This window comes from Enhydra lutris, unplaced genomic scaffold (assembly GCF_002288905.1).
Source record: "Enhydra lutris kenyoni isolate GAN:26980312 unplaced genomic scaffold, ASM228890v2 scaffoldscaffold75, whole genome shotgun sequence".
In the NCBI taxonomy this organism is placed as follows: domain Eukaryota; kingdom Metazoa; phylum Chordata; class Mammalia; order Carnivora; family Mustelidae; genus Enhydra; species Enhydra lutris.
In genome coordinates, this window is record NW_019154159.1 from 51,140 (window position 1) to 63,392 (window position 12,253).

Consider the following 12,253-nt stretch of genomic DNA (forward strand, 5'->3'; position numbering starts at 1 on the left):
AGACCAAAGTTAAAACCGGACCTCAGCACAGATGGAAACTGCGTTTGTGTCTCATGTGTCTCTGCACCAGAAAAAAAAAAAAAAAGATTAATTTTTAAAAGTGGTGGGGAGGGAAGTCAGAACACCCTTTCCCTGCTGGAATCAGTGTGCAGTACTTCCTCCAGAGGTTCTACCACCCATGGCACGAAGGCAAAAGCCTCTGTTACTCCTGACCTCCCCACCTCCACTGGCTGAGCAAGACCAGCTCAGGGGTCCTGGACACTTATCAGCATTAAAGCTTCACACCCTTATGTACCCACTTTACAGGTGAGAAAGTGGAGAGAAGCCCAGAGAGATTAAGATTTTTTTTCCCCAAAGGGCAAAGCTAGAAACTTTCCAGATTGGGATGGAACAGAACTTTGGCTTTGCTTGGGTCTCTGGATTGCTATCAGCAGGACCACCAACCACCTGGAGTTGGAGCCTGAATGCTGGGCATCCCTCTGATTGCGTTGTTCTCTCCCTAGTGAGTCCCTGCTCCCTCCAGCTCCCCCGCTCCAGCCCTCCAGGCGTGATCCTTGTGCTAGAACTGGCCTCCCACCACCCTGGGACTCAGAGAAGCAGAGTCGGAACACTCACTGTTCTCGCTGCCTCAATTGCCAAAATTTAGGGAGCATCTACGTCAGCTGGACTAAAATAGCTTCCATTTTTCTTACTGCTTCCTTATGGCTCTTTTTTGTACACTTCAGTTTGTTTTCCCATCATATCAAAATTTGGGAAAATACAGTTGTTCAGAAAGAAAACAGGAAGGAAAGCTATTAACAGTGACAGAAATGCTGTGGCTTTGACTCTCTCAATAATTAGATTCACAGGGCACCCAACTTCTACAAAGAATCCCACAACTTCCCAAAACAAATAAGTCACATTTTTACTTTTCACTGTGTCCTCAAATGTACTGACCATGCAGATTTTTCCGGAGTCAGGACTGAAGCTGGATGTTTGCAGAACAAATCTTATTAGAACTGCTGACATGGGGGCGCCTGGGTGGCTCAGTCGTTAAGCGGATGTCTTCAGCTCAGGTCATAGTCCCACAGTCCTGGGATCAAACCCCACATCAGACTCCCTGCTCCTCAGGGAGCCTGTTTCACCCTCTCCCACTCCCCCTGCTTGTGTTCCCTCTCTCGCTGTGTCTCTGTCAAATAAATAAATAAAATCTTTTTTTAAAAAACTGCTGACATGGACCTTAACACGTTCTATTATTATTAATTTAACAACCATTAAATGAGCATCTGCTAGGTGTCAGTCCCTGTGGGTACACAGATGAATAAGAAATGGTGCATCAGCCAAGATCTTGGTAGCAGGTAGATGGCACAAGCAAAATGGTATGATTGAGGATAATATAATGAAGGGAATATTTACAATGGTCCAGGAATGAGTTAAGGGAAATCAACAAAAGGGCCAGCAGCAGCAGAGAGCCCTTATCACCTCTAATTCTAAAGGAGGGAGGAGAGGGGATAAAAACCAGATCCCAACAGAGCCCTTGTATAGACCTCCCAGGAGTTGAGGGTGTGGACCACCCAGCAGGAGTGGAGTGGAGTGACACAGATGCTCCCAACTTAACAGAAACACCTTTCCTTCTGCCCTTCTACCTCCCACTGCCCATTAGCTGAACCCCACCAGAATTTAGAGAGTGAGATTATGCCCCCTCTCCAATAAGACCCCCTCCAGAACAGGTACCATGTATGATTCATTTTAATAGTCCCAGCATTTAGTATAGTAACTGGCTCCTAACAGGTGCTCAGTAAACATGTGCTGTGTGAATACATGAATGAATGAATGTCCATCTACCTGGCGACCAGAGGCAGGGTTCGGCATCCACCTGATAATTGCCTTCCAAAACCATGTGAAATGGTACAATGATCCCCAAGCATGCCCACGGAATTAGTTTGCAACACTAGCTGCCTGACAGAAACAGGCCATCCAAACATTAGTCACCCAACCACCTCATATAAACATGACAGGTGTCCCAGCTCAGATTGTCCAGAGACACGCCAGCCAGGTCTGATGAACCAGAAGGCAGGCAGACTCCAGGTGGACTCCAAGGTTCCATCTACATTGGAGAAGGGAGCTTGAGATGAGAAGAAGCAGGGAAGGGGGATGACAGCCAGGGATCTCTCAAAGCCCTTCTTCCTGCACCTGAGCCTGGGAGGAGGGTAAGCTACAGGTGGCAGCTGGTGAAGCTGTCCTCACCAGTCCTCTGTGACATATGGAGGGACAAGGAACATTGCCTCTGGGGCCTCATGCCAAAGCGTGATTCAAAAACAGAAAGAAGGACACAGCATGGCCACTCTGGGGCCTCAGGGCCCAGCAGATCTGAGCTCGCCTGGAGACACTGACCCTGGTGTCCAGGGACATGCCAGCTGCCTTGGCAGTGGTGGTTCACTTAGGCAACTTCAATGAGCAGGAGCAGAAGATGACCCAGGATCTGCTAACCATCCCTGAGACACCCCTGGGGCCCTGCCAGAAGAACTGAAACTTTGATGGGGATAGGAGTCTAGGGCCAAGAATGAAGTGTGAGTGGGGTCTTACTGCCATCATCCCCATTGGCTAGAAAGGGCAGGGGAAAGAGGCAGTATTCATAGATCTTGGTAAAGGTTTTAGTCTTCATTGAGAAGGCAGGGCAGCTCATTCTTCTGTAAGACTGAGCCCATGGGTCATATCCAGTTCTCAAGTATTTACACCCTCAGCTCCTGCAGTACGTGTGAGGTTCAGTGCCAGTCATGGGTCTCTGACCAACCCCCTCTTGTGTCCACAGCCTTCAGAAAAGAGCAACATCATGATTCCTTTATTCCGTCATTGAACAAGGGTTCATTCCTTCAGTGCCTGCCATGCTCCAGGCACTAGGTAGGTTCTAGGGACTCAGAAGTAAGACAGTGTTCTTGTGACTTTATTCTACCAACATTTAGAAACACCCAAGAGTTGGAGGCAGATAACGAAGAACGGAGACCAACTGATAAATCCATAAACAATAGTAAAGGCAGATGGGGTAAGCAGGACTGCTGCCCCAGACAGCTTCCTTAGGAAATGGTTCCAGATCTTGAGCCCTGGGAGATAAATGGAAATTTCCAATTTAGGGTCCACATTGGTTTGATCAAGCAGAGCCTTAGAGTCTTACACCAGAGTCATCCCATATCATCATCCATGTGGGGAGTGGTACCACTGCCTCAAGCACAAGCTGGTGGTGGTTTGATCTTGCCCACTCACCATGGGCCACAGGTATAGATGAGTCATCAGCTCTGACTACCCTCTTAAGCCCATCAGAAATGACTGAGTGCTAAGGGTCAAAAATTTGGCTCTTTTAAAGAACTGGCCTCAGAGGTGGTTGTAGACAGAAGATGCAGGTCTTTGTTCCAGTTCCCCTCGGCCGCCTTTCTGAAGCCACTTCACCCAGATCACAACACAGAACCACAGGTTCAGGATTAGGGGCACTCTCAGCAGGTACAGAAGCAGCGAGGAAAGGCTGATAAGCAGGGACCTGTGGTAGGGACACGGGGACAAGTAATGAGAGGCTCATCTGTTGGTCCACTTCTTCCTCAGTGTCCACTGTGGTCCCTATTCCACACTCATTTTAGTAACTGGCCTGCATAGGGCCACAGAGGAAGTCTACCAGGTGAGAAGGAGACCAGGGAAACATCCATTTCAAAGATACTTTTCTACCCCTGTCTCTGCCAATTGAAGGCTACAAAGTAACTGAGGCTACACTACATTCCTGAAAAACAGTCTACAAACCACTGGTCAGATAATGACTTCCATTAGAATGGCTTTTTGGACTTTTCAGAGCACTTCTGTCTATTATCTGATTTCTCCTCCCAATAAACCCATGAACCATTTGGTCAGCACAGACAGGCTCCAGGATAGAAGCTCCTCAAAAATCACCTTTAAGCTTTTGATCTCCCATGGAAATTTGTTTGAAAGCTGCTTTTCCATCTAACATTTGTTTTTGTGTCATTTGTGGTAAATTTCCCAATGAAGGTTCCCTCTCAATTCTTTGTTTGGCCAAGATTGTTTTCCTTTGATGCTGTAATTCATTGAACAACTCACTTCAAGGTCAAAGGAGTGAAATTTGTCAAAAGCAGACCAATATTAATGTGTGCTGTTATATCCCACTTCCTTATCAACAGATTACCAAGAGACTGGGCTTTGATTTGTGCAGCAAAGATGCAACAAAGAAATGCCTATAGAGGGGTGCCTGGGTGGCTCAGTCAATTGAGCATCTGCCTTCAGTGCAGGTCATGATCCCCTGGGATTGAGCTCCGGGTCAGGCTCTCTGCTCAGTGGGGAGCTGGCTTCTTCCTCTCCCGCTGCCTGCCACTCTCCCTGCTTGTGCCCGCACTCTCTCTCTCTCTCTCTCTCTCTCTCTCTGTGTGTGTGTGCGTGTGTGTGTGTGTCCAATAAATAAATTAAATCTTTAAAAAATATATCTGTAGAAGGGGTGCCTGGGTGGCTCAGCGGGTTAAAGCCTCTGCCTTCAGCTCAGGTCATGATCCCAAGGTCCTGGGATCGAGCCCGGCATTGGGCTCTCTGCTCAGCAGGGAGTCTGCTTCCCCCTCTCTCTCTCTGCCTGCCTCTCTGCCTACTTGTGATCTCTATCAAATAAATAGATAAAATCTTTTTTTTTAATGTCTGTAGAAGTACCTAGTGTTAAGATGAGAAGAAGATGAGAATGATAAGAAGATGAGAAGATAATGATAAGATGAGAAGTTAAGAAGAAGATGAGAGGTGGGTCAATCCATCATGACTGGAGCACTGGGTGTCATGGATGTGCAGAGTGATAAAGCTCTAAGGAATTGGCCATGGGAGGCCTCAAACTGCACCCTAAAGTTGACAAGTAACACCTGAAAGTTTTTGAGCAAAGGAATGATTGATCAGGGTGAGGTTTAGAAAGAGACCGCTCCTGTAGAGGTATGTGGGGTGAATTGGAAAGAGGAAATGCTGGTAATAAAAATCCCAACCATAAGAGTGGTTATGAGAATTGACAAAAAGAAAAAAATTGAGTTATTAAATATAGGTAGAGGGGAGCCTGAGTGGCTCAGGGGGTTAAGACTCTGCCTTTGGCTCAGGTCATGATCTCAGGGTCCTGGGATCGAGACTCGAATTGGGCTCTCTGCTCAGCAGGGAGCCTGTTTCCCCCACCTGCCTCTGCCTGCCTCTCTGCTTACTTGTGATCTCTGTCTGTCAAATAAGTAAAATCTTTTTAAAAATAATAGTAAATAAATAAATATAGGTAGAATTGACAAGACTTTTGACTTGGTGGAGGTGAAGGATAAGAAGCCAAAAAAGAATCTAGGGTGTCTAGCTTTGGTAAAGATGGTGCTGATGACACTTTCATAAACTGAGTCAAAGAGGCTGTGAGGAAAACTCTGGGAAGGAACTGAGAAGTGTGGTCTGGGGCATGAGGAGCTGGAAGGGCTTCAGGGACAGTGGTGTGAAGAAGTCCTGGCAGATGTTCAAGAGAGTGGTGAAAGGTAAATATGCTGACTAGACAGTTTGACAGAGGGGCTTAGTGAGACCAATAGAACGGATGAAAATCCACCCAGGGTTGGAAAAGCACATTCTGCCACTGAGGCATGTGTCAAAACCACCAGAATGTCCACAAGAATCTCTGCTTCAGACTGAGAAGAAGACAGGGATATTGGAAGACCTTGTTGTTTAGAGAGTTGACAGAGAAAGGGGAGCCAATGAAGAAAACCTAATCTCAGAGAAACAGGAGACCCAGGGGATGTGATAAGGAAAGTTTCCCAAAGGGAGCAGTCAATAATATCAAATGGGACAGATGGGAAAGTTGACCTTCAGGTCTAGCGTGAGGATGTCACTAGAGATCTTGACTGCCAGAGGTCAAGGTAAGAGAGGAAAAATTGAGATGAATACCAGAATGAGGTTTCCCTGTTATTTTCTTCTTCCTTACCATGGGTTTCAGGTGCTCAGGCCCCACCACCTTGTCTTACACTTGTAACTTCCTCCCAAGTCAGGAACACAGAAGCATTTTAGCTGGGTCCAGACAAGCCTCTTGCCCTCCTGTCCCAATATCCACAGTGTTCCAGCCCTAGTGAAGTAAACCTCACTCTGTCCCACCTTGAAGAGTCTTGTACTGGATAGTGCTGCCATTGGCTCCTGCTCTGCCTCTGCTTCTGTCAACCCATCATCACTAGACAAATTGGAACATTGGTACCTGCCTCTGCCGCCCACCACCATGACTTAACTTGTCCCCATAGGAACTCAGCAGAAGAGGAACTCAGAAATGCTGAGATGAGAATGATGCATTCCCATAATCTGGTTTCTCAGTGAGTGCTGGAGGCCATCACAAATACCAAGAGAGCCCAAGGAAAGAAGAGCCATCAGAGACACTGATTCAAGCTTTCCTTACCAAAGCATGAATGCCAGCCTTGCATAGTTCACTCCCTGACAAGAAATCTGGGTCAGATAGGGTCAGGATTAGCACTGTTGTTATTTCTGAGTAAAGAAACCAGATCAAATAAGTGTCTTGTTTAAAAAAAAAAAAAAGTATCTTCTCTCCTGATCTCCCTACATCCCTACATCAACCCACACTTCTCCCTCCAGTTCTCCCTCCAGAGGAGTTACTGTAGAGTATCCCACCATAGCCTGGAGGGGTGGAGGGTCACTGACCAGCAAAGGAGCTCAAGAGCCATCAGAGGTGGTGCCATATGCAGCATGGGTCCACCTGAAATTAAGATGGACATTTATGAGAAGTTGCTCTCAGGTACTTGCTGTTGCCAGACACTGCTCAAAGTGCCTCTAAGGGTCATCTTGTTTAATCCTCTCAACTCTGTGAGAAACCTCACTTTAAGAGATGGAGAAGTGGGTTCAAAGGAGCGGTTTTCTCAGGGACTCACAGCTCATGAGGGAAGAGCTGGGGTTTGAGTTCAGACCTGCCAGGGTTAACCTTCATACCACACTCCCCTTCTCTGAAGCTTCTTTCCCACCTTCTTATGCAACCAGACGTGGATGACACTCATGATGGTCATCATAAGACACATGGTCACCACACACTGCAGAGACCCAAATTTGTCAAGAAAATGGGTAATAGAGGCAATGCCAATAGTTCTTCTTTCCATGCATACCTCCTGAAGACCACCTGCCCAAAAATTACTCTAGGGAGAAGGAAGAGAGAATCGGACCCCTCAAGTACTTTTCTATGGTGTGCCAGTAAGTGCCAACATCACCAACAGTCCTGCAGATTCTCCATGGCGACAGGACAGGTGCGCTGACTGATCATCCGTAATGGAGACCTGGTCTCTCTTCTCTTTGTCTCCAGTTCCTTTGGTCTTAATGATGGAGGGAGAGGACTCCCGAGTGGCTCTCCAATACCAGTGTTCCCCACACAGCTCCCAGCCCAGCCATGCTGGCATTCTGTTGACCCTTCTTCAGGCCATTCTCCTAGCCACAGCCTCTCACTAAGAACTGACCCGAAAAACAAATACCCACATATCTTCTCAATCCTCACTGTGGTCCAGAAATGCCACACTCTGACACCAACACACACACACACAAATTAAACAGGAGGGATGGTACCTTATGAATGGAAAGAGAACCAACATTTGTTGAGAGCCTGCTATATGAGAGACCTCAGGGTAGCTCTCCATGGGAGATACTGTAACCCCGTTGTACTGATGGAGAAACTGAGACTCAGGGAAGTTGTATGACACATCCAAGTTCACAGTGACCCACAGTGAAAGAGGAGGCATTTGAGACAACTTCTGCCTGACTTCTTGTTTTGAACACCAGAATTTATCACTGGGCCAAGGGATAGGAAGCACCTGCGGCTGCTGGATGCTTTAAAATCAATGTGCTTAGTAAATGTTCATTAATAATTATAAAAATGACTCATATTTATTGAAAGTTTGTATCTATTATCTCACTTCTTTCTGACACTAGCCCTATGAAGAAGGAATGATTATTATCCCCATTTCACAGATGAGGGAACTGAGTCTTAGTGAAATTAAGTGCTTTATCTACAATCAAAAAGCCAAGATGTAGCAGAATCAGGGTTCAAATTCGCTGTCCTTTCTCCCCAAACCTTGTGCTATCAGCCAGCTTATTTTCAACCTCTATTGGTCAAAAAAGGCCCGTGAAGATAAAAGAAGAGCCATTCCCCTCCCAACCTTTCTCTGAGTAACCACTCTGAATTAAGGGTGCTGTCAACAACACCTCAGTTCATCGCCTTCTTTTTAGAAACCCCAAAAACAAAGATGGGACTCCAAGGATCACAATGGTTCTGCATTTCCCAGACACATGTGCAAGCTTCTACGCACAGACCCCAGTTTCGTAGTTGGTGAACCCCATAGAAGAACACATACCAATACATACGGTCAAATACAAAGGACTGCTACACATGCTCACTTACTAGTCCACACTAGTCAGCAAGAGAAGAATAAAAAATACAAGCGTTTAATCCAGAAACCACAAAGATCTACACAAGTGGTAACAACACTGCACAATTGCTTCTATATCTGGCCTACAGTTTTGATTCCCAGAGTCCATAGTAGTTTCAGTGTGAGCTCATGTTGTGGGAGCAGAGGAAGGGGACAGGGTGGATGCCTCGGGGAAATTGAGGGATGTAAACAATGGTGAGATGCGGCCACAAAAGCTACTTGGGGCTTTCTCTGCTCATTGGTTAGGAGGTTGCAGACTTAATTGTTTGTTGTCACCCGAAATCACCAAGCAGGGTCTTTCTAATAGATCCACGGAACTGTATAGAGACTCCTAAAACAAACTCACATATACATGGCCAATAGATTTTCTATCAAGACACCAAAAGGAGGCAGTAGTCCTGCAGATATGTCTCTTGTTTCAACCGTGTTTGGACAAAACAGACCCAGGGATGCCCCTTCAACCAGCCAAAGACCACCCTCCAACCTTTTTTCCAGTCGCAACCTTGGGAGCCATCTTCTTGGCCACCTGCTGACTACAGGACCAAACAACAGCAAATTTAATGCTTACCTCAAATCAACCATGAGCTCGCAGATTCATCAGAATTATTCCACCAAGGCAGAGGCCGCCATCAACCACCCAGTCAACGTGCATCTGTGGGCCTCCTACAGCTACCTCTCTCTGGGCTTCTATTTCCACCGTGACAACGTGGCTCTGGAGGGTGTGGGCCATTTCTTCCACAAGTTGACTGAGGAGAAGTGCGAGGGTGCCCAGCATCTCTTGAAGATGCAAAACCAGAGTGGTGGCCACACCCTCTTCCAGGATGTCCAGAAACCATTCCAAGATGAGTGGGGGAAAACCCTGGATGCCACGGAAGCTGTACTGGTTCTGGAGAAGAGCCTGAATGAGGCCCTTCTGGATCTGCTTACCCTGGGTCCTGCCCGCACAGACCCCCATCTCTGTGACTTCCTGGAGAACCACTTCCTAGATGAGGAGGTGAAACTCATCAAGAAGGTGGGCGACCACCTGATGAACCTCCACCAGCCCCCAGACTGGGCTGGGCCAGTATTTCTACTAGAGGCTCACTCTCAAGCATGACTAGGAGCCTCCAGAGACCAGCAGCAGCCTTTGAAGGGGCCTCTATGTCATCCCCCTGGTGCGAGAGCTTGTGCCTTAGCCTCCCCCCCGGCAACCATAAGGCAGCTTTTTAACCACCCTGGAACCCACTCCCAAGCCCTGGGCCAAATGGAAACAATAAGGCTTTTTGCAGAAAACAAACCAAAAACAAACAAAACAAACAAACAAAAAAAGTAATTCCATGCAAAAGGAAAAAGTGCCAGAACAACAGAATATTCACATGGAAAAAAAAATAACTCTGACCTCTACTCACTCCATACACTTGAATTAATTAGAACTAATGCATTAATTAATTTTAAAATGATCACAGACTTAAACATAAAAGTCAGACCTGCAAGGCTTTTAGGGGAAAAAAAAAAGGCATTAGAGAATATCTTTGCAACCTTGAAGTAGGTAATTACCCTTTTAGGACACAAAAAGCACCACCATAAATTACAGATTGGATTTCATCCAAACTAAAATTTTCTGTTCATTAAGTGACATCACTTAGAAGAGGAAGAGGCAAGGGAAGCATATAAGCAAGACCTGTGTCTCGCCACAGACGGTAGACATTGAACATCAAGAATATATAAAAACCTTTTATAAATCACTGATAACGAAGGCAAACAACTCAGTTTTTTAAAATAGGCCAAAGACTGGAACAGATGCTTCACTGAGGAAGATGAATGAATAGCAAATGAGCATATGAAAAAGTGTGCAGCCTCATTAGTCATCAGAGAAATTGGATTTAAAGCCACCATGGGAGACGAACCTAGGTGTCTCAGTTGATTAAGCATTCGACTCTTGATCTCATCTCAGGTCTTGATCTCAGGGCTGTGGAGCCTACTCTAAAAAAGTAAAATAAGGGGCACCTGGTGGCTCAGTAGGTTAAGCATCTGCCTACAGCTCAGGTCATGATCTCAGGGTCCTGGGATCGAGCCCCACATTGGGCTCCCTGTACAGCAGGGAGCCTGCTTCTCCCTCTCCCTCTGCCTGCTGCTCTCCCTTCTTGGGCTCTGTCAAATAAATTTTTAAAACTTTATGTATACACACACACACATATATGTATACATATATATAATCTATATATAAAATTTATATATATAAAATCTTAATATGTATATGACATATATATAAGATATATATACATCTTACCACAATTTTTTAGAAAAGGACAGGAAATGGGCACATACATGTTTAAGAGATTACCTCTGTTTGAAAAATCGCAATCTTCAGAAAAATGATTTGGTCATACACACATGCAACCTACTCCTCCTGTCTTTCTTCTCAGCTATTTGCTCTTTAGTGTCATCACTAACTTCAATAATTTTATATATTTGTTTCACAGACAAGGTAGGAACATAAATAAGCTATTAACAGATAAGATATTAATATTAATTTCAACTAAAATTTTAAATGTACCTCCCCCACACACAAAATCCCACAACGAGATGCCATTGCACAGCCACTTGAATGACAATGGAAACTCGGGCTCCCTGTGTCCTCACCAATAAAGTGGGGGGATCCTTATCTCAAGGCTGTGAAGTCCTGTCCCATGAACTCCTACATCATAAAATTAATGGCCACAGAAAGCAATCCTCAATTTCCTCCAAGCGATGACGCCTACAACTCATTGTCTCATGCCATGATCTATGAAGTTCAGTTGCCCCCTGATATGTTGCCAGGAAGTAGCTAAGTGAGAGCAAATGTAATTATCAGGAAAGATAAACAACCAAGAACTGTAATGGCAGAGCATTTGCAGGAGGCCCGACGGGGGGCTTGCACACTATCTTACTCAGTCTTCACATCTGCCCTATGGAGTTACTTTCTGACAGTGCACAGAACCGAATCAATCACAAAGTTCAGCATGTGACTCTGACTTTGGCTTTTTTTTAAATTCTTACTTTGTTTACTTTCTTCTCCTCTAACCTCATTTCCCCTCCCTTTCACTCATACAAACGCCCTATCTTGAATATTTATTTTACATAAATTTGGAATTGGTCAGCATCACATCCCATGGATTTTTCAGCCACCCACCAAAATTCTAAGTTTTTTCCAGGAAGCTGAAGCTCATTCATCCATCATTCCAGATCCCATATTTTATTGGTTCTTCCTCTAGTAACATGCCATTTCTCACTAGTTGCCATCATAGTCCGTGCTGGGGTTATCCTTGTTCTCATCTCAGCCTGTGTCTGTGGCCAAGAGCCACCAAGAACTTCCCCAAGAATAGTCTCAGCCCCAATTACAGAAGAAGTAGAGGGTAAGTGTCTACATGAGTCATAATGAGTGACAGGGTTGGGATTCAAATGCAGACCACCAGATTGCTGAACGCTCGCCCATCTCATCCCCAGGCAGTGTCTCCAAGCCATGAGGTTGGACTTCGCTGGACAATCATATCTAATAACCAGAAAAGAATCCAGAAAAAATAGTTGGGAGTAATGACATGTTAATGTCTCACCAGCAAACAGTGACAAGCCTATTACTGAGACAAACACAGCACACCATTAAAAAACAGAGCAGGCTGAATGAGCTTAACATAAGCGACTTTTGACCGTACCCATTCCTGGTTACTAATTCAGTTTTCATCAAGCAGTGTTCAGACTGATCATCTGGTCTCCTGAATAGACCTTCCACCTGGTAAGCAAATGTAACCAGTTATCATGCCATGAATATTTCCTGTTCCAAATAAATAAATTAGAAACTGGCTTATAAA

The 12,253-nt window shown here is 45.4% G+C and overlaps 1 pseudogene across 1 annotated transcript; it reads left to right on the plus strand.

Moving 5' to 3' along the window:
• Window positions 1–8,827: 8,827 nt before the first annotated feature.
• Window positions 8,828–9,522, plus strand: LOC111160386 (annotated as a pseudogene). Its single transcript, XR_002641473.1, has one exon. The product of XR_002641473.1 is annotated as a ferritin light chain pseudogene (transcript).
• The last annotated feature ends 2,731 nt before the right edge of the window (window positions 9,523–12,253 follow it).